A 23071-nucleotide genomic window follows, 5' to 3' on the forward strand; every position below is an offset into this window, starting at 1 on the left:
TGGATCCGTGAAGTGCTGGGTCAAATCGGTAGGTGGTTTTGTTTAACTAACGGTTTAAAGTTTTGAATATGAAACTGACAGGTGGCACTTCCTGATGGTCCAGTGGTTAAGACTCCCCACTTCATCACAGGGTTCAATCCCTGGTCAGGAACTCAGATCCCACATGCCAAGCAGCTCGGCCAAAGATTAAAAAAAAAAAAACTCAGAGGCGTGCCTATTAGTTGAGCATGCAACGAAACAAGAGATTCATCTTGCTTGCCTCAAGCTGTAAAACCACCTAAAGTTAGTTGTTTTTTCCTCTACAAGTGACCTGCATTAGCAGGGAGAGAGAAAGTACTTGGCTTACAGATGATTGCCCAAAACTGGTAAGTAGACCACAGACTGCAGCTGAGGGTGGTCAGGACATGACACGCAGGCTGGAGTTGACGCTGTGATGCTTTGGTGAACAAAGGTGACGTTCACGGGTGGTTGCTGTAAGGCCGGCCCTGTGCTTGGAGCTGTGGGGGCGTGATAACCATCAGGTGCCCCAGACCGACCCCTCACGGGAGTGCAGGGCAGAACTTCCGACATGGAAGGGCGGGTGCAGAGCTGGGGAACCGAGGCAGAGGTGGGGGCTCTTCCTCACCTTCAGGAAGGAGCCGCCTCCTGGCCAGTGGCAACACAGACTGGAAGGACAGCGTGTCCACAGGCTTTCGATCTGGAACCTCTGGAAAAAGTAGACCTTGTAGTTACAGCGCGCACTGCCGTCCTCATGGCTTATGGTTTCTGAACACCTGGCCCCTCCGTGGAAATGGGTGATGTTCTCGTGCTAGAGACCAGGCAGTGCCCCACAAATGTAGTGAACCATCTGCACGCAAAACCTGAAGCGGGTCTCTTCCCGTAACGGGACAGTTACTACTGAGAAGCATTCTGAAGCCTGCCGCTGGGAGGTGATGCGTTTAGTCCGTTTGCCAACAGATACACTCCGTTCCCTAGGCTTAAGTGATAACCCTTTATGACAGGCTGAGAACAAGATGAAACAGCCCCAGTCCGCCCACTGTTGACAACAACCCACCGCACAGCCCAGCGGGGGGAGGTTCCTCCAAGAGAGACAGCAGGGCCCCAGGGCAGCGAGGAGGAACTGGGGATTACGGCTCGATGGGCAAGGCCAGCACTGCTGCTGCTGCTGCTAAGTTGCTTCAGTCGTGTCCGACTCTGTGCAGTCCCATAGACGGCAGCCCACCAGGCTCCCCCGTCCCTGGGATTCTCCAGGCAAGAACACTGGAGTGGGTTGCCATTTCCTTCTCCAATGCATGAAAGTGAAAAGTGAAAGTGAAGTCGCTCAGTCCTGTCCAACTCTTAGCGACCTCATGGACTGCAGCCCACCAGGCTCCTCCATCCATGGGATTTTCCAGGCAAGAGTACTGGAATGGGTTGCCATTGCCTTCTCCAAAGGCCAGCACTAGGACCCCTAAATTCTGCTAGATTTCTTTCTTTGAAAACCTGCAGACTTTTCTAAATACAGCTCCACAAATGCTTGCGGTTATAATGAGGGGATTTTATTATACGAAAAATTCATTTTCCAAAGGCAAGTCAGGGGTGCTCTCCTCCCATCCCCAGATGCTGAAGCCTCTGGGAGAGGCTCAGGGTGTGTCTCAGACTCAGCAGGCCCACGAGTCATCAGCTCTACTTGTCGGGTCAGCCACTGAAGCCCATGGTTAGCTCGGGGGCCCTCAGCCCATTAAGGATCTGTCCCAACTTGTTGAAATGCTCTTCAGCCCTGAAAACAGCTCTTCACTCCATAATTTGAAACAGAAGACTTCATAAAGATAATAGACCAAAAATTGTATCCACACAACAACAACAACAAAACCTTTTATTTTTAAATGGGTAGAAAGTGATCATTAGAGAAATGCCACACTGAGATGTCTTCACACCCTTGAGGATGGCTGTTGCCCAAAGAACAAACAAGTGTTGGCAGGGATGTGGAAAAACTGCCACCTGTATGCGCTGCCAGTGGGAATGTAAAACGGTGCAGCCGCTGTGGAAAATGGTATGCAGTTCTTCAAAATATTAAACATAGAAATACCATGGGATCCAGCAATTCTTCAGGGTATATGCCCCAAAGAAGTGAAAGTAGAGACTCAGTAGATACTTTTACAAGTTCATAGAAGCATATTTCAGAATAACAAGAAATTGGGAGGAACCCACATGCCTATCGATTGATGAATAAACGGTGTGTTCTGTGATATAGAAATACAATGAAATATTACTCAGACTTAAAAGGTAAGGAAATTTCTGACATGTGCTACAGAATGGATGAACCTTGAGGACATTGTGGTAAGTGAAATAAGTCACAAAAGCTGACTGACAGATACTGTATGATTCCACTTAGATGAGGGGCCTAGAGTGGTCAGAGTCACAGCAACAGAAAGTACAAAGGTGGTGAGCAGAGACCAGGGGACGGGGGTGAGGAGTTAGCATTTAAGAGGTGCAGAGCTTCAGTTTGGGAAGATGAAAGTTGTGGAAATGGATGGGGTGGTAGTTGCACAGTAATCTGAATGTATTTGATGCTGAGCTGTACACTTACAAATGGTTGAACTGGTAAGTTTTATGTCATGTATATTTTACTACAATAAAAAACTTAAGTGTGGGGGAAAAGGGTACCTTTTAAAAGTTCAGCGAAATTGACAAACCTTTAGTCAAGCTCACCAGGAATATAGAGAAGAACAAGTTACCCATGTCTGGACTGAAAAAGGAGACATCATTAGACACTTCATACATCAAGAATGACAGTGAAGCATCACAAACTGTTCTGTGCCCGTGCATGTAATAACCTGGATAAAGTGCACAGATGTCTTGAAAATACAAACCCTTTTGTATTTTCTGAAATACACAGCTTTCAGAATGAAAAAAACGGCACTTTCTCAACCTGCCTAGGGTAACCTATAAAAGCCAACAACTAACCTGTACTTGGTGGTGAAAGGCTGATCACTTTTCCTCTAACATCAGGAACAAGGCAGGGGTATTTGTTCTTCAGCATCACATTAGAGGTCCTAGCCTGCAGTGGGGCACTAAAAAGAAAAGGAAATAGAACAATCTCTGTTCTCAGATGGCATGATTGTCTATGTAGAAATTCACAAAGAATTTACACCCAAACCATCAGAACTACTATGAGATGACGGGTGAAGGTGACTATCCCTCCCCTCCACGCCTTGTCAGGGCCCTTCATCTCCCCTGGGACTGACCCGAAAGTAACTTACTGCAGCCTGTTGTAGAAAAGCCGATGAAGATTCTGTGAGTGTGCCTAAACTGAAAGCCAAGAATGGTGACGAAGGGGCCACCCATTATTAGGCTTTTTATTTTCCATCAGAATTGAAGGTACCCTTCCCATCTGCTGGTGCCTTTGAACATATGGACTGCTCTTCATCAGCTGCGCTGTTAACCAGACTCCAGGCTGTTAAAATTCAAATATCTGCCGCTCAACTTATCAAAGATTATGTGGCGCATAGGGGACAAATCATAGGCCCAGTTCCCTTTCTTCATGTGAATAAATTCCCCAAGTCAAGACCCCAAGGAGAGCTGGATAAAGAACCCGTGGTCTTGACTTTAGGGAATTATCCTCACTGTGCTCTGATGTCCTGGGCAACCCCAGGAAACCTGGGGAATCCATCATCACCTCCAGTGAAGGGATGTGGTTTGGTGTACTGTTAGCTGAATTTCTCCCCCACCCACCCCGCCCCGCCCCGCCCCAGGGAAAGCTACTTGGACCATATTATACAATGAAGCATCAGTAGTCCCAGGATAATCTCAGAAGGGCCTCCGCAATGATGCAACTGTCCAGTAGAGGGAGCCAGAGTACGAATGGAAAAAATACTTCATGTTAAAAATATCCCTTACAAATTGCACAACTGTTTCTAAATTAGTGTTTACTATTTTCACGTTTGCCACTATATATATAAGGCATACGTAATTTAAAAGTATCGTTTGAATATATGGTATCATTTAGGAGAGGAATGCAAATCTTAAAACTTAATGCCCTACTTTTTAGCAGTTCTTTGAACACACCTAATGAACTTGGTTTGAACTCGGGAATTTTTCTAAATCAAAGACTGAAGTTTTTTTAGGCCTAAAAAAGTGTTAGAGGCAATAGTACAGTAAGAGTTTTGAAGATAATTCTTCTGGTAAAATATATTGCTGGCTTTTCATCTGTCACTGAAGGAAGACAAAACTGTTTTAGTTACTAAATCTACCTGTGTTTGCTTTTTAAATTGTAGCCATCGACCAGGCTCAGAGATTAGGACTCACAGCTGTGGGCATTTATTGAAGGGCCTTGAGGAAAGGTGGGGAGGTGAACACAGAGGGAAGGTGATGGGTCTGGACTTCGCAGACTCCTGAAAGGGAGGGCAGCGAGGGGCCGGTTTCAGCAAAGTGTCAGAGTCCCTCTGAGCTCGGGGAAAGAGTTTAAAGAGGACACATCAGTGTCGGGTCCAGTGTCGGGAGCAAAGAGGCCGGAAGCACAAAGCCTTCTGGGAGGAAGAAGAGAGGTCGAACTCGCCTGGAAGCCAGCGTGAATTTTCCAAGTCCGTGGCCTTGGCAAGGTTGGAGGGTTGTGCTCTAACTTATACCCGTGGGAGGTGGAACAGAACCCCTCTGGCTAGACTCGCGTTTGGTGATGAGTCAGTTTAGGGGGTAGGAAGAGGAGGAGACATTTGCTCTGGTTTCTGACCTCGGCAGTTGGGTTTAGGTAGAGAGAGTACTTGACGAGGCAAACAGGAGAAAGAGGAAAGAAATGGCAGGTTCCGAGGAAAGGTCGTCGTCTCCTGGTCTCTTAGAAGGCAGGGCATCATCACCAAGTGGCCAGGGATGGGGGGACTTCAGGGGGACGGGGGTCCTGTGGACTGGGCAGAACTGGCTTCTTAGCCAGCAGGCTCTCCTGGAGACTTTCTCGTTTGGTTCTGTTTCTTTTTTTGTGGGGGCCGGGGTGGGGGTGGGGGGGTGGTCTTTTTTTGTTGTTGTAAATTATTTATTTTAATTGGAGGCTAATTACTTTACAATATTGTAGTGGTTTTGCCATACGTTGACATGAATCAGCCATGGGTGTACATGTGTCCCCATCCTGAATCCCCCTCCCACCTCCCTCCCCATCCCATCTCTCAGGGTCATCCCAGTGCACCGGCCCCGAGCACCCTGTCTCATGCATTGAACCTGGACTGGCGATCTGTTGCACATATGGTAATATACATGTTTCAGTGCTATTCTCTCACATCATCCCACCCTCGCCTTCTCCCACAGAGTCCAAAAATCTGTTCTTTACATGGTTCTGTTTTATATTCAGTTGTTTCTATGGCGGAATCACATACAGAAAAGGGCACAAGGGACTTCCTTGGCAGTCCAGTGGTTAAGACTCTGAGCTCTGAGGGGGCGTGTGTTTGATCCTTGGTCAGGGAACTAAGATCCTGCATGCCATGTAGCTGATAAAGGACACAAATCATAAGTTGTACAGCGGATAAAGTGGACAAGCAAGAGTAGCCTCAGAACCCCCCCAACCCCCCCGCCCCACACCATCCTAACCGCTAATACCAGACCCCAGACTGCCTTCTGTTGAACTTTACAGAAACGAGTCCTGTGTAAGGTGCTGTGCTGTGCGGACCTCTTCCACTCGGTGGCAATGTGAGTTTCTCCGTGTCATTGCCATCGGTCGGGCACATTCGTGCTAGTAGCATACAAGGATTCATCGTGTGAACCGACCACGATTCATCCACTCTGTGCAGAAAGCCGCTCGGATGGCCTGGGGTTGCTCAATGCGGGGTTGATGCAGACATCATTCTTGCTGTTTCTTCTGGTGAACACAGGTGTGCACCCCTGGTGGGTACACCTGAAGGTGGCTGCTGGGTCCTAGGGTGTGCTTTATACTCAGAGGTACCAACCAAGACGTTTCCCACAGGGCTGGGACCGATTTAGTGTCTGTGTGTCCTATGACTGGAAGTGGGGTCTGGCTGCTCGCTGCCCAAAAGTCAATAAAGAGCCCAGGTTGGTGGAAAGGAAACTTTGCTTTATTTTGGAGGCCGACAACCAGAGGGGAGGGTGGAATCCTGCCTAGAGGCCAACTCCCCCCTGACTTCAATGGACAAGAGCTTTTAGAGGGGAGGTTCAAGGATGTATAGATGGAGGAAGTGGGTTACAACAGCTCTGATGGTCATCTTGAAATTGGTCACCGGTGGTCTGACCGTCATTATCTTGATTTAAGTATCATTTAACGGTACTTGTTTTAAGTACGTTAGTCTTCAGTTCCAGGGCTCCCATTAGCTTGAGGCCAGTTCTTGGAATTGCTGCAGCTTCTCTCATGGCTACAGTCCGGTCATCATGTGACTAACTTCTTCCATCTGGTGGGGTTTTTCAGGGTCTAAAAGACAGCTCAGAGGAGATGGCTCAGAGTATTATCTATAGCCCTGGAGGAGGAACTAAAGGTCCTTGACTGTGCTCAGTGACTCAGCGATTATTTCTTCTGTTGGACTGCTTTCCTTTGTTTCTGCGTTTTCTCACTTCTCTGATTAAACTTATTCTCTGACTAAAGTTTTCCTACAGACAAAAGGCAGCTGGAGGACATGCGGGGAAAGGACCATAGGGCCCTGCCTTGCTTCAATACCGGCAGCTCTATAATCAAGCTACTGGCATGTTCATATTACTGTAATAATAATTACTACTTTATAACAAAATGCTATAATTATTCAAATAATCAGATAAATATTCAAATGATTAAATAATGATTAATGATAGTTATATTAGTATAATCTCTTAACAACTTGTGTATGGTCAGGCCACTCAAGATGGCTGCCCTCTTGTCCGAGCAGCGCCTGCTTCACCTACATCCTGTGCATAGACTGACCTTCCTATGTACTTGGCCCAGGCCTCAGCTGGTGCCCGTTCTTATCAAAGGCTCAGCGAGGGGCATGAGCCTCTGCTGGTTGCCCTGGTAACCAAGGAGCACACCTGGCGTCAATCCCCTGTAACTGGTAACCTCGCCCTGCTCCCGTGCCGCCGTGTCCTGCCCACTGTCTGCCGCACACGGTGGGGTATGGCTCCAGGACCCTGCTTCAGACGTGTTGGCTCCTCATCAGTTAAACCGTTGATGTCTCTGTTTCCAACTCCGTGCTCTTTCTTTGGTCTTGAAGCTGGGCAAGTGCAAGCCTTTCAGGCCTGTGGGGTGCGGTCCAACAACTTGAAATTGCCTGTGTTTTTTCATTTTATCTGTTCTGACGGGTGTATTGTGGTTTTCATGGTTTTTTTTCTCTCTCTCTCTTCTTTTGCCTTTTTTTTTTTAATTGAGTTGACCACCTTTTGCTTACTGATTTGTAGACACACTTTACAAATCCTGCATACTCCACTGAGGAGGTGGTGGCTCAGTGGTAAAGAATCCTCCTGCCGATGTAGTAGATGCGGGTTCAATCCCTGGGTCGGGAAGATCCCCTGGAGGAAGAAATGGCAACCCACTTCAGTATTCTTGCCTGGAGAACCCCATGGACAGAGGAACCTGGTGGGCTCCAGTCCGTAGGGTTGCAAAGAGTCAGATACAACTGAGCAACTGATCACAGAGTCCCCTGAAGTATTCTTACAGAAATATAAATGCAGATTCACAATATGGAGAAACCAGTGTCTCTGAGCAGACAGAGCCTCAGAGAGAGAGTTGTAGATGGTGAGCTCTGCCTTGGCAGCAGCTGGGCTTCCCAGAACTGGAGCAAAGGTTGCAGGTGCCAACGCCACTGTAGGGTCACCTCCAGGAAACATGGGCATAAGTTGAACTCACCCCAAGGGACATATGAGTCTGTTACTTACTGGACAGCTTTTTTTTGTTGCATCTTCCAAAGTGTGTTTGAGAGCAAGTTGTGGAAGGAGGCAGCCTTGAGGGTGTGGTCCACATTGTTTGTGCGAGCGTCCTTAGTCACTCAGTCGTGTCTGACCCTTCGAGACCCCGTGGGCTGTAGCCCGCCAGGCACCTCTGTCCATGGAATTCTCTAGGCAAGAACACTGGAGCTGGTTGCCATTTCTTCCACCAGGGGATCTTCCCGACTGAGGGATCAAACCCGTGTCTCTTGAGTCTCCTGGGTTGGCAGCCAGGTTCTTTACAACTAGTGCCACCTGGGAAGTCCATGTGATTTGTGGGCAAAGCAAGCAAGTTTCTTGTCTGGCTGATGACTTGCTTTAGAAGGAGCCCCACCTGACACTAAGCAGAATCCAGGCCTTGCTTCACTGTTTGGAAGCAGTGACAGAGGTTCACTCAGATGAATATATACATTCTGGCCGGGGTCACTCCAGAGTTCGGCCTTTCAGCTTAGGCTGCTGAGCGTCAGGAGGGCTGGAGACTCTCAGGGGTGCCCTCAGGCTCGGGTTATAGAGCCAGTGTCTGCAGCGTCCAGCAGGCTGCCCGGGGGCCCGGTTCCTTCCGCAGTGACAGTCACTCACCCACCTGACCAGCTCCTGGAGGATACGAGCAGTTGCTTGGAGAACAGACTTGATAAAAGGCAGGAACACCTGCAGGTTTGGCCTCATCTAACAATAAAGCAATGGCAACCCACTCCAGTGTTCTTGCCTGGAGAATCCCAGGGACAGGGGAGCTTGGTGGGCTGCCATCTATGAGGTCGCACAGAGTCAGACACGACTGAAGTGACTTAGCAGCAGCAGCAGCAGCAGCAACAATAAAGCAAAACGGCTCAAAACCAGCCTGACACTTTTTATGCATTTTGACCCTGGCATAATTTGTGATGACTGTTTAAAGCTGTCATTTAAACTGAAGCCATTTTCACATTGCAAGAAAGGTCTGAGTTCATAAGAAGAAATACTTTAAGTTGAAGGCAGTGCAAAATCCCCAGGCATCACCCGCACTGATACAAAGCAGCCGGTGAGTCCCTGGGTGCAGGGGGCCACGGCCCTTTCATCTCTGTCACAAGCCTGGCTTTGTCATCGCCAAGGTCAGTCCTGGCCCCTCGCGGTCACATGCTGCCCCAGGCTGCAGGCTGAGCAAGCTGCCTCAGACTCTCTCATTTCCTTTTGGCTTTGGCTCCAAAGATCCAAGTTCCTTTTTTCCTTTGCCTTTGCTCCTTGGGTAGGGTTTAAGTTGTGCCCTGAGGTTTTCTCACTGTCCCGCCTTCATTTTTAGTACCCAGCACCTGGTCCCTTTCAAGTTTTTCTCTTACGTCTCCTTTTCTTCACCATTCATGCAATATTTTTCATCATCACAATTTTATGAATTCTTCCTTAAGGAAAAAAAAATACTGGAAGTCTTACAGATACTTGAAGCTCATTTGGGACTGATAAGCCCACCATGCCCTTCATCTCTCCCCTACCCCTGCCCCTCTGCTTAGCAGCTGCCAGGCTTTTTCCTCGTCCTGGGACCCCACCCTTGGCAGGGGTTGCACTGCCATGACAACCAGCAACCTGCCAGTCAGCTAGCCCAGAGTGTGCTTGCTCAGGCCTGGGACTTGGGCCCAGCCTGGGGACCCTCCTCGGCATTACCAGAATCATACCCTTTCAGTGCCCCCCAAGTCCTGGCTGGATCTGCCAGCTCTGTGCACACTGGTCTTGGCAGCTCCTTGTCAGGGCGAAGCCCATGGCTGCGTGAGGGTCCACAGAAAGTGATGAGTCTTTTCTCTGCAGGGAATCGGTCAGCACTCTGTCCTCAGAGTAAGTTTATCCGAAAGAAGGAAAGCCTTAAGCAGCCATGATGGTCACCACTTGTTGGAGGTGGGGTGGGGGATGGGGGCCTGGAGAGGAGAGAAGGACTCTAAGAAGGTAGAGGGGGAAAAACTGGACTGATTTTGTGCCTCACTTGCAGGGGCAGTTTTTATTATGTTTTGACATTTTGCCATCTTAAACCATAGTAGTTTTCATCTCAGGTGGCCTTGGCCTGCAGCAGCATGAAGTAGAGCTTCAGTTCCCAGCCAGAGATTCAGTCCCAGCCAGGTCCAGCAGCAGCAATAAGAGCTCAGAATCCTAGCCCTTTAGACCAATGGTCAGTGACAACGCCCTGGGCCTTCAGCTTTGCAGAAATGAATGCCCACAAGGAGACAGAATGTAGTAAAACAAGTGAAATATTTATTAGGAGGAAGAAGGGTACCTGTGGATAGACACCCCCAGGCAGGCTCAGAGAGCATTGCACCCTCGTGATGGTTTAAATCACTTTTGTGGGGCATTTCTTCCGGGTATCCTTTGGCCAGTCATCTTGCTCCACCTGGCTCTGAGTCTGTATTTGGTTTAGCTCAGGGTCCTCCCCTGTGTGTGTGCATCTCTCAGCCAAGGTGGATGCCAGTAAAGAGGGCTATGGGTAGTTGACATCACCTCCTATGGGGTGGCGCCCCCCTCTTTCAACATCCAAGGAGACTCGCTGCACATGTGGAGTCAGGGAGGTCTCCTTGACTTTGACAGTGAGGAGCACATGGTCTCTGTCTCTTACCTGGGCAGGACAAGGCTCCTCGCTGCTCCTGCTCTTTGGGAGTTTCTGTCCACGGGAGGCCACCCCAGCTGCCCAGCCTGGGGCCCGTCTGTCTCCAGCCTCAGTTTCGCCAAAATAATAGTTTCTCTGAGGGAGGGGTTCCTACTGGGGCCCAGTGCAGTGTCTCTCTTGAATGCTCCTTATCAACCACCTTGAACACAACATGGATGGATCACATGTAAGCCACTTTGTTACTTTGTAAGCTCATGAGCCAGCGCTGGTCACTGGGGATACTCCAGAGGCTGCTGGGGGAGCAATCAAGGAGGGAGGTCGCCTTTCCAAGGACAGGTTGTCCTGTGCCGCCCCAGCGGCAGAAGCTGATGCTCTGACCTGAAGATAAAATGGCTATTGATTGACGCTGTCTGGGTACTTATAGATCAGGAAGCAAAAGGCCTTACACTTCACCTCATGTGACTTTGCTGCTAACAATGCTGAGATTAATAGCCAGTCTCAGACTGAAACTCAATTTCCTCCCAGGCTGCAGAGGGAAGCAGGGGCGGCTGGAGACAGGGTGGCTGGGGCTGGTGCAACTCGGGGACGGCAAAACCAGCCCAGCCCAGCACGTCCACCAACTAATTAGGAAAAGGCCCTGGACTCGACAGAGCTTGGTGGTAGTTCTCAGCCACTCAGGAACCATGAATTTGGAAAATTCACTCAGTTCCCCAAAGTGTCGATTTACTATTAAATGAGATTATAAGGATGCCAGGTGGCACTGGTGGTAAAGAAGCCACCTGCCAGTGTAAGGGACACAAGAGACATGGGCTTGATCCCTGTGTCAGGAAGATCCCCTGGAGGAGGAAATGCAACCCGCTCCAATATTCGTGCCTGGAGAATCCCATGGACAGAGGAGCCAGGCAGGCTACAGTCCATGGGATCGCAAAGAGTCAGACATGACTGAAGCAACTTTCATTTTCACTTCAAGATCATATACGTAGGGGCCTGCCAGAGACAAACACTGGCTGGGAGGGTACGTATCCCCCCGCATCTGGGGCCAAAAAGAGGACGAGTCCCTGTTGGGGACTCACCCAATGGGTTAGTGCCGTTGCCAGGCCTGGATCTGGCCGCCTGGCCGCCCTTGCCCGCACTGTGCCCCAGGTCCTCTGAGGCCCCTCTGTGAGCGCACTCAGTGTCCCCTGGTCCCTCTGCGACACTTCTTGCCACCCGCAGTCAGGAGCCCTACATGAGCCCTACGTGAGCCCTAGATGGCACAGGCAGGCATACCTAGCCCATGGCACAGAGGAGGACTCTCAGGATGGTCTGGGGGCTGAGTGGTGACAAAGGCCCAGGCTCCCCCGTGCTCTGGTGGCGGGAAGCTTGCTTACTCCTTGCACGGCAGCTCAGATGTATTTCCTCCACCCTGGCTCCCACGTTCCCTCATCCCGGGCGGTATTTCTCAGCCCTGGGTTGGTCTCCGCGCTCGGCTCTCCTGTAAAGGCATTTCTCACGCTTGGTTTTGGACGGCTCGTCCCTCTCTGACCCCTGCCACCGCAGACCAGCTATGCAGTTTCTGAACATCACACCACTGATTCGCCAGGTGTACTCTTGGTGGACTTTGACAAAACGCAGTGCACCTTACCATCCGCTCTGGAGTTGGAGGCTGGTGAGCTCCTCGCTCCTGGAGCCTGACTGCCTGCAGGTTCAGACAGGACCAGCTTCCGGAAGGAGAAGCCTTGAAAAAAAAAACTTTCGACAGACTGCCTGGCGAGAACGGAACACAGCCCGGCGGGGACTGTGGCGACTCAGGTGGCCCTGAGCTGGCTTCTGGGTGCCTCAGATTCGACGTGGCTTCCTGGGTGGGTCTCTTGGATGTTATCAGACCTGTGGACTCAAAGCAAATCCATATGTGAAAATCCAAGGTGGTCCAGTGGTTAAGACTTCACCTTCCAATGCAGAGGGTGCAGGTTTGATCTCTGGCCGGAGAGCTAAGATCCCACATGCTTCATGGCCAAAAATCCAGAACATAAGACAGAAGCAATATTGTAATGTTCAATAAAGACTTTAAAAAATGGCCCACATTAAAAATTTAAAAATCTAAAAAAGAAAAAAAACAATTGGAGAGCACTTGAGAGCAAGGGCAGTTTCAGTTTCTGTAAACGTCTCTGACCCGGAGCAGACATTCAGTGACCCTGACAATAAACGTGTCTGGCCAGAAAAAAATGAAAGTAGGGGCAGGAGCAGGGAGCGAGGGAGAAAAGGGAAGAAGAGCGAGCAGGGCCTGTGCAGAGCTGTAGGCGTGTGGATGGATACCCAGACACTCGTAAACCACAGCCCTGCGAAGTCTTTGAAGAAATGCTCTGTTTCCTGCGGAGACAGAGGTCTTTACACTCACACAAGCTTCACGTCATATTGTAACTTGAGAATTTAGCATTAACTGCTGCACAGAAAGCAAATGCAACTCACTCGTGGAAACTCAAATTGCACTGCTGTGCTGTTTCGACCTATGAATGCAAAGTGCATAATGAATGGTGAATAATCAAACTTGCCATTGACTGACATGGCGACCAACACCTGGTGCAGCCAAGTGAATTTTTAAAGTAAATGCATCGAAATAAACCTGCATGTCACTTACTTAAAAAAAAGAACACTTGCCATCGATAGTTTTGGTCGGGAGAAGAATTAAGGCCCACGATCCTCAGTGATGGCTGGAGGTCAGCCTTTACCCACTGAGAGGTCAGCCAAGCACACCCGCTCATTTTTATTTTCAGCTTTTACTTCCTTCTCCTCCCTGTGACTTTACCCAGGGAAATAGCCCTGCCTGTCGCCCAGGAAACTGGCTGTCACGCTGGCAGGTGGAGATGGGTAACCCCCTACCAGGTCGCATTACAAACTCATATTTGCAGCTGGGCTCCAGTGACCAGACAGAAAACAATTCTCTTGATGCCCAGCCCTACCCACCTGGCCTCCAGAGGGCCGGGCTGTCGGCGGGATCTGCCTGTTTAAGCTGTGAACACGCCGGTCTCTCCTCTGAAGAAGCAGGCCGCAGAGTGGTTTTGTTCTGAACAGAAAGGAGAAAGCAGCCTGAGGCCCCGGGTCGTGACCTGCAAGGCCCTGGACTGCCTTCCTGACCACTGGTCCCAGGTTAGCCATGAACTTGAGACTGAGTGAGCTGAGGACAAAGGCCTTGGGTCCCACTTTAGTTATGTTAATTGAGAGGAAAGACAGGGTGAGCCCCTGACGGTGGGGCCAGGCTGCGGTGTCTGCGGCTGAGTCTTTATTCTGCGGCTTTGGCGGCGGTGGCTGGGGACAGGGCCGAGCTCCAGCTGTATGCAAAGTGTGGCGGGGGCTCCGGGAGGGGCCGGCCCATTGTCGCTGTGTCACCACCGCCCTTTAGTCCTCTCCGCCTTTCTGTAGCAACGGCAGCCAGCACCTGTGGCTACTGCTGCTGTTCTAAGCCCTGCGGCTGGTGAAAAGTACAGCCAAGGGTGGGCCGTGTTTGTGCTCTGATTTCAGACTTGGGACCACAGGCTCCCAGTCTGCCAGGCTCCCCGAGTGGGAGGTGGGCCCAGTGGGAAGCGTCCAACTCCCTCCAGGTGGCCCTTCCATCGTCACTCGCTGTCGACCCATCTGTCCCCTGCCATCGAGGGTGACCAGCCAGGTCTGGACCCAGAATTGCCGCCCTGCCCTGCTTGGCACTTCCAGTCCTGAGCACGGCCAAGGCTGGTACTTCCTGTAGGACCATCTGGATGCCAGGTGAAGTCACCTCGTCCTTGTCTAAAGAGAGACTGAGGACGTCCTGGTGGTCCGGTGGTTAAGAATCCACCTTGCAGCACAGGGGACGTAGGATCGATTCCTGGTAAGGCAACTAAGATGCTACATGTTACGGGGCAACTAAACCCTCAAGCCACAAAGTGAGCTGAAGCCCACGTGCTCAGGACCCCATGTGCCTCAAGGAAGATCCCGCAACTAAGACCTGACATAGCCGAACAGTAAATTATAAAAAATAAAATAGAGCTGTATGTGTGTCTTATACAAGGAGAACAATGATGGAACCAAGGAGTTTAACAGGCATTTTAGGAGCAGCTCTGAGCCAGGTGATGCTCTAAGAAGACGGCAGCTGGGATTCCTGCCCGGGGGGCTCACCTTCCCAGCGCGTGTGTGCTAAGTCATGTCTGACTCTCCGCGACCCCATGGACTGTAGCCTGCCAGGCTCCTCTGTCCCTGAGATTCTCCAGACAAGAATACTGGAGTGGGTTGCCATTTCCTCTTCCAGGGTATCTTCCCCACCCAGGGATGGAACCTGAGTCTCCTGTGACCCCTCATTTGTCTCATTGTATCTACTGCACTACAGGCAGATTCTTTACCAGTGAGCTACCAGGGAAGCCCATAAAATGTGACGTGTTTCCCTAAATTATGCATGCTGAGTTGATTCAGTCGTGTCTGAGTCTGCCACCCCATGGACTGTAGCCCACGAGGCTCCTCTGTCCATGGGATTTTCCAGGCAAGAATACTGGAGTGGGGTGCCATTTCCTTCTCCAGGGGATCTTCCTGACCCAGGGATCAAACCTGAGTCTTCTGTGACCCCTGCATTGCAGGTGGATTCCTTACCGCTAAGCCACCAGGAAAACCGTTCCCTAAATCAGTGGTTGACTAAACTTCCTTAGGTTAAGGAAAGGTTTTAACTTATGAATTCGTTAGACCTTCCTTTACAAAATTGCCATCTTCCCTTTATAAAAGAGATGGGGAAACTTACAAAAGTGTTTCAATCCTGGATGTCAAACCTATGCATTTCATCATCCCTTGAAATTCTCGCCTGGAGTTATGGCCACAAGTAGCAATGTAGGTGGGATGCAATAGCTGTTGCTTCCTTTTTTCCTTCTAGAATTTCTCAGTGCTTATTTATTTATTTTTGCTACACCATACAGCATGCAGGATCATAGTTCCCTTACTGGGGCTTGAGCCCAAGCCCCCTGCAGTGGACGCACAGTCTTAACCACTGTACCACCAAGGAAGTCCCTAGAGAGGCTTTTCAATGTCAGCAGTGAACTTGCACTTACAAATAAATGGGGGCTGGCAAGATCTGGTGGAAAGGAAATTGTACAGAGATAAGGAGATACAGGAGGCTGATGCATAGCTAGGAGAAGGCAATGGCACCCCACTCCAGTACTCTTGCCTGGAAAATCCCATGGACGGAGGAAAAACCCTCATATGCTTTGTGTACTTTCATTTCTGATTCAGTTCAGTTCAGTCGCTCAGTCGTGTCTGATTCTTTGTGACCCCATGAATCTCAGCACGCCAGGCCTCCCTGTCCATCACCAACTCCCGGAGTTCACTCAGACCCACGCCCCTCGAGTCAGTGATGCCATCCAGACTTCTCCTCCTGCCCCCAATCCCTCCCAGCATCAGAGTCTTTTCCAATGAGTCAACTCTTCGCATGAGGTGGCCAAAGTACTGGAGTTTCAGCTTTAGCATCATTCCTTCCAAAGAACACCCAGGACTGATCTTTAGAATGGACTGGTTGGATCTCCTTGTAGTCCAAGGGACTCTCGAGAGTCTTCTCCAACACCACATTTCTGATTATGATGCACAAAATCTTTATTTTTTCCCATAATTTAGTGAGAGTGTTTGTGAATGACTGAAAGAGGGATTTACATATACAGTATTTTCCCCCTTTTTTAAGACATCAGGTCTAAGCCTCTGCTCCTCCTCTCTGGAGCCCTCCCCCTTCCAAACCCACCCCCAACCCCGGTGCAAAGTCCCAAGAGGACTTAGGATGCTTCGGGGACGGAGGCACTGGTAGGGAAAAAGGAAAGGAGTCCTCCCCAGGAGAACGCATCCCAGTGCCTCATGCTGATTTTTATAAGCCATTGTCTCTGTTTGTTGGGCCTAGGAAAGTTTTTTTTTACCCCTTAAATTGGCCCAAAATGACACTCATGCTATGAATTCCACACCTTCAGTCAGCATTTGGATCACAGTTAATGATATGGTTGAGACCCTTGAGAGCAGGGTATAATTTTACACAGTCATAAGTTTTCTGTCACCTTTTCTGCAAAATAAAAAAGTCTGACAAATTGTGAGGAGGAGAGATGTGTGGCTCTTCCCTGGTGCCCTGAGCTGGTAAACCTGCTCCCAGAGGAGCCAGGTCTGCGGACACGCCCAGGTCCTGCGGTGACACTGTGGTGTGGCTTTAAGGGGCGGATGGGGGCTCTGAAGACCATCCTACCCCCGCCATCCTCCCCACAGGCTTAAGCAGAAGGCTCTTCCCGGTTCCCTAAACCCACCCACCCAGTCAAGTAAAACAAAAGTGATCTTTAAAACAAAAGTTTTGATTAAACAGCCTTTTCTTATCATATCTGGTTGAACAACAATCATCCAATAACCTTTTCCTTTTCCTATGAAACATCCCCGGCAAGAGTGAAATTGCACTAAATCTCAGACCCTGATCGTGACCATCTGCAGAGCTTCTTTAGGCACAGGGATCCATCTTGCCCTGAGGCAGCCATGGTCAACCTCCATCTCACCTGGGAAATAGATTCTCCAGGCCCATCGCAGGCCTTCCCTGGGAGACGGTGAAGGACGGGGAAGCCTGGCGTGCTGCAGTCCATGGGATTGCAAAGAGTCGGACACGACTGAGCAACTGAACAACAGCTACAACTGTAGGCCTACGGCTGGGCCCAGGAACGGCCCCCCGGGTGATGCCGCCCCAAGGACTCGAGCTTATAAACGTGGCACCTTCCAGGCACATCGCTGGGCAGGTTGTGTATAAGTGGAGACACCCATCCATAAACCACGATTCCATATTCTTCTTGACCCAGGGAGGCCTCGGTCTCCTGGATTAATTCTCCCACTGAAAGAGGCCTGGACAGGGACCTAGTGAAAAGCTGGCCTGCAGTTCAGACTTAGCTGGCAGATGTGTTTGGGGAGCTGCCGCCCGGTAGTAACCTCAAGCTGTCAGCTGCCCGGTTCCCCACTTGGAGGAAGAGGTTAACAAGCAGCCTGCCAAGACCTTCTGGTGGGGAACAGGCCTCAGCAGGTCAGCGAGGCTCCAATCTGCTGGCAGTTCTCAGCCTTGCAACACCTCCCTTGTCCCCAGCTGCTCCAACACCTTTAGCCTGGGGATAACGTCACATCCCCAGCTCTTCCCAGGTGGTGAAGTGGTAAAGAACCCGCCTGCCAATGTGGGTTCAATCCCTGGGTCAGGAAGATTCCCTGGAGGAGGCACTGGCAACTCCCTCCAGGATTCCTGCTGGGGGAATCCCAAGACAGAGGAGCCTGGCGGGCTACAGTCCATGGGGTCACAAAGAGTCACACATGACTGAGCCCCGTCAGGAAGCTCCAACTTGGCAGGTGGCAAAAGCTAACATTTTTCTTTAGAATGAGGAGCAGGAAAGGGATTTGATGGAGGGAATGCAAATTTGGAAGAGACAGAAGGGGCCACCTCCTCTCTAGACCATCCTTCCCCAGCCCCTCCCCTTTACCAGGGCAAGCTGTTGGCCCTTTCCTCTGCCCCACAGCGCCCCCTCCCTGACACGGGAGCACGCCCACCGGGCTGACGCGCAGGCTCCTTAGCAAGAGTCTGTGAGGCCAAAGCAATGATTAGTCATCTTTGTGTTCTCTGTGCTTGGCAAAATGTATTTGCTGAGTGAATGAGGCTTAACTAGGGCTGATTCAGCTGTTTGGATGGAAAATGGAGCCAGCCAGCAGGTCTGAGACCCGTTTCGGCAAAGCTTCGCAAATATAAAGGTTCCTCTTGGAGTCAGCGTGCTCACGTGCGTGCACACACGTGCATAAGCACACACACATACAAGCACTTCTTTTAAAATTGAAGTCTAGTTGATTTACAATGTATTAGTTTCACGTGCACAGCAAAGTGATTCACTTCTATACACGTATATTATTTTTCAGCCTTTTCCATTATAGGTTATTACAAGATACTGAATATAGCTCCCTGTGCTATGCAGTAGGTTATCTATTTAATATATTGTAGTGTGTATATGTTAATCCCAAACTTCTAATTTATTCCCCACCATTTTCCCCTTTGGTAACCATAGGTTTGTTTTCCATGTCTGTGAGTCCGTTACTGTAAATAAGTTCATTTGTATCATTTTTTAGATTCCACACATAAGCAATATCATATGATATTTGTCTTTCTCTAACTTACTTAGTATGATATAAATCTCTAGGTTCACCCATGTAGCTGCAAATGGCATTATTTTGTGCTTTTAATGGCTGAGTAATATTCCACTGTATATATATATACCATATCTTCTTTATCCATCCCTCTGCTGATGGACGTTTGGGTTGCTTCCATGTCTTGGCTATTGTACACAGTGCTGCTATGCACTCCTATGAATAGGAGTGCATGCATCTTTTCAAATTATAGTTTTGTCTGGGTGTATGCCCAGAAGTGGGATTGCTGGATCATACATATGGTAGTTCTGTTTTTAGTTTTTTAAGAAACGTCTATACTCCATAATGGCTGCAGCAATTTACATTTCCACCAGCTGACACACACACACATCTTGATGGTGGTTTCAGGTCAGTGAAAATTCCTTTAGCCTCCAAAAGCTTCAAGAGGGTGTCATAGGTAATTGCAACTTGTAATTGTATAATTAGCTTCCTCTGCCTTCCCTCCAGACCATATGTGGCTACTACTCACATGTGGAGTCATTGCTGTCCCCATCACTGAAGCAAAGAAAAGTCTTGAGAATTCAAGCTGCATCATGTTAATCTGGTCAGTTCCTTAGGGGCTGGTCAGACATAGACTGCTGTGTTCCCAGCGAAGTGAATTTGCTAAGGAAGGGAGGAGGGTCAGTAAATGGGATATTGCGTTCTCAGTTGAGTTCCAAGTTACCACCCAGGGACTGGCAGTGCCGTTTACATATAAACAGTGTAATTGCAGTGAGAGTCGGAGCTGGCAGAATTAGGCTGGCGCTTGATATGCTAATTACAACTCTCTCTAATCCCTGTAGGCTGTTTGCAAAGAGAATTTAGAATTGGAAAGAACTGAAACCCAGTGAGGATGACTTGCCCAAAGGTCACAGACAGGCCTAATTAATTGGAAATTTTCTGTGTGTTTCAAATGCGTGAAAGGTCTTATATACAACATCTCATTTAATCCTGTAATGACTTTTGGATGGTATTTCAGCATTCTTAGTATCATGCTGTTGATGGAGGAAAGCCATGGATAGTGAGTGAGATCCAGTATGGTCCTCTGAGATTTCAGCTGAGGTCCATCTTTGCTTACAGGGCAGAGCTAAGCCTGGGTGTCCCAGTGCTTGAACAAGCAAAGAACATATGGTGCCTAGTTTCCATTATTCATATACATTAAAGCTGGTTTCTTAAGCCAGAAGAAAAAGAATCTGTATTTTCTATAAATTCAAGTTAGCCTTCCAGTTAGTTCCTGAACAAATTTACTACCCACAAGATATTTCTATTTCATCCCATTCAAAAGCTAATTGGCAACAAAGGTCTTATTAATATTACAAATCAGGAGCAAAAGCTGTGTATGTTTTTTTTTTCAATTTCCCCCTTCATTTGAGATTTGCAGTGTATTCAGTCGGGACTGATGTGACATGTTCTCTGTCCTTTTGAAAATTCAAAAGGTAAACATTCACATCTACATATTTGGAGAGGAGTCCTTATACTTTTGTATAGCAAAGGTAATAAACACATAAATGCATGGGTAAATAAATAAACACATTTCTCCTTCAATCAAGACATTTTTCAGCGACTAGCTGGGCATCTCTTAGACTTACCCTGAAATTTGTTCCCACCCTGGTCCTGGTCCCAGTCCTGGTTTTTCATGCAGGATAAATACAGGAATAAAGGAAAACCATTCACGTGCCACAAGTCCTGGGCTGGCATTCCCTCCCTGAGCCAGCTAGCTAATGAATGGAAGCAGGAGGCAGTCATTGCCCAGAGGCCTGAAGAGAGCTGGATGGGGTTGTCAACTGAAAAAGAAACTACTCGACCTAAAAGTTGAGAAAATGTTTTGCTGAAAGATTTACTTTTGTTTTTGTTTTGAAGGATTCATTAACAAAAGAAACCACTTGTCACACACAATAAACAATTTCAGTACTTACTAGAGGATTATTTGGCTTGATGAAAGTGAAAGAGGAGAGTGAAAAAGTTGGCTTAAAGCTCAACATCCCGAAAACGAAGATCATAGCATCTGGTCCCATCACTTCATGGGAAATAGATGGGGAAACAGTGGAAACAGTGTCAGACTTTATTTTGGGGGGCTCCAAAATCACTGCAGATGGTGATTGCAGCCATGAAATTAAAAGACGCTTACTCTTTGGAAGGAAAGTTATGACCAACCTAGATAGCATATTGAAAAGCAGAGACGTTACTTTGCCAACAAAGGTCCGTCTAGTCAAGGCTATGGTTCTTCCAGTGGTCATGTATGGATGTGAGAGTTGGACTGTGAAGAAAGCTGAGCGCCGAAGAATTGATGCTTTTGAACTGTGGTGTTGGAGAAGACTCTTGAGAGTCCCTTGTACTGCAAGGAGAGCCAACCAGTCCATTCTGAAGGAGATCAGTCCTGGGTGTTCTTTGGAAGAAATGATGCTAAAGCTGAAACTCCAATACTTTGGCCACCTCATGTGAAGAGTTGACTCATTGGAAAAGACTCTGATGCTGGGAGGGATTGGGGGCAGGAGGAGAAAGGGACAACACGATGAGATGGCTGGATGGCATCACCAACTTGGTGGACGTTTGAGTCTGAGTGAACTCCGGGAGTTGGTGATGGACAGGGAGGCCTGATGTGCTGCGATTCATGGGGTTGCAGAGTTGGACACGACTGAGCGACTGAACTGAACTGAACTATTTGGCTTAATTTCAACATACAATCATTAAAATAAGAGAAATAGTAACATTAGAGAAAAGTTAACAGCACATACATCACCAAATTGGGCCGACCCACATTCAGACTAATATCATCATCAGTTACCGGTTTGTGAGCAAAAATGCAGCTCTGGTTTTACTTTAACCTTGTTACAATGCTATTTGTTTCACCTTGTGAGTCACAGGATGGCGTTAGATCCCAGGGGGTTGGCCAGACCTCCAGGGGCTCAAGAGCTCCAAGACCCATTCCTTTCTTATCTAAATTGCCTCCTTACTCGCTGTGCTTGTGGCTGAGGGCCTAAGAGCGGGCATCCCGTTTTGATCCCGAGTTCCCTCAGGGCTTGATGTCGGGTGGCTATAAAGCAGTGGCTTGCTGGCTACAGCATCCTTTGTGTACTGACATGGCAGCAGTATTTTTCATTCAAAGGGTACAGAGTGGATCCAAGAGGTTGGGCTGGGGACAGATAAGAGAGATAATGTCTGTGCCTGGTGTACAGAACATGCTCATTGAAGTTTTGAGGGAAGCAGAAGGAGAATATTTATTTGGCTGCAGTGGGCTACAGTCCATAGTGTTGCAAAGACTTGGACACAGCTGAAGTGACCTAGCGCTCTCGCGTGCCGAGTCTTAGTTGCGGTATGCAGGCTCATAGTCGTGGCATGTGGGGTCTAGTTCCCTGACCAGGGATTGATCCAGGGCCCCCTGCGTTGGGAGCATGGCGTCTCAGCCCCTGGACCACCAGGGAAGTTCCTGAATTACCTCTTTTCTCTGTGCTTTTGTTTCTTCATCTGTAAAGCTGAGAACAAGCATGTCTAGGACCCATCGTTCCTCTTGATAAGGTTCATTTGTTTCCTCCATTAACACCATTCTTCCACTATTTTAATATTTAAAATGTCTTTCTCTCCATGGCCTTCTCAAGAGCAGGGCCCAGTTCTTTCCACCTTTTAGGTAAATGCAATGCCTGTTGCAATATCTTTTGAAAGAATACATGAAAAGTGTGTAGAAATGAATGAAGGAAACAAGTATTTACAGAACGGGTCACAGAGCATCTCTGCGTTGTTTTCCTGCCAAGAGTCTGTCACTGAGCCTCCACACTCTAAGGTGGTTGGCTGTCAGTCACATTCATAAACCAGCGAGTTCAGTATTTGTATTTTCCATGTCAGACAGCTTCTGTCAACTTTAAATGGTTTGGCTATCTTAACTTGGCTGAATTTTTGTTTTTGTCTGTTTCTTATATGTTGTTTTCCCAAGAAGAAAGCTGGGGTTGGTGGATTCCAGTTGGATGAAAGGGTTCTGGCATCTTGAAGCTTTGCAGGAAGGGCCAAATGCTGTGAAAATACCAGCTGTGGTTTCGTGAAGAAAGCAGTCTCTCAGTGGCATCTTTCAGTCCACTGTATGTCCATTTCAGGAGGTACACTGCCCAAAATCCACGCAAAAATCACACACAGGGACTCTCTGTACATTTCAAACCTCTCAAAAAAATGCCTGCTCCCAGCATTTCTGAATTTACAAATTCTTTAAAGGGTATGAATCGCTTTGTGGTTCATGTTGGAACATTCCAGGCCTAGAGGAGGCGGGAACTGCTGAAGCATTTGATTTTGATTTCTCTACACTTTATCAGTTGAGATTAAAATGAATTTCTATATGAAAACAACTATAAGATAACTGAGCTTGTGGTCCATCATCTCTCCCTGGAAGGATATACAGAAGTGATGTAGACGAAAGCTTTGGTTGCCATCGTTTTTATTGATTAAAGCACAAATGAAATCCAGAATGTTCTACGGGATAGAATATAGTCTAAGATTCTAGAATCTTACAGG

Source organism: Bos taurus, chromosome 24 (genome assembly GCF_002263795.3).
Source record: "Bos taurus isolate L1 Dominette 01449 registration number 42190680 breed Hereford chromosome 24, ARS-UCD2.0, whole genome shotgun sequence".
NCBI classification, from domain to species: domain Eukaryota; kingdom Metazoa; phylum Chordata; class Mammalia; order Artiodactyla; family Bovidae; genus Bos; species Bos taurus.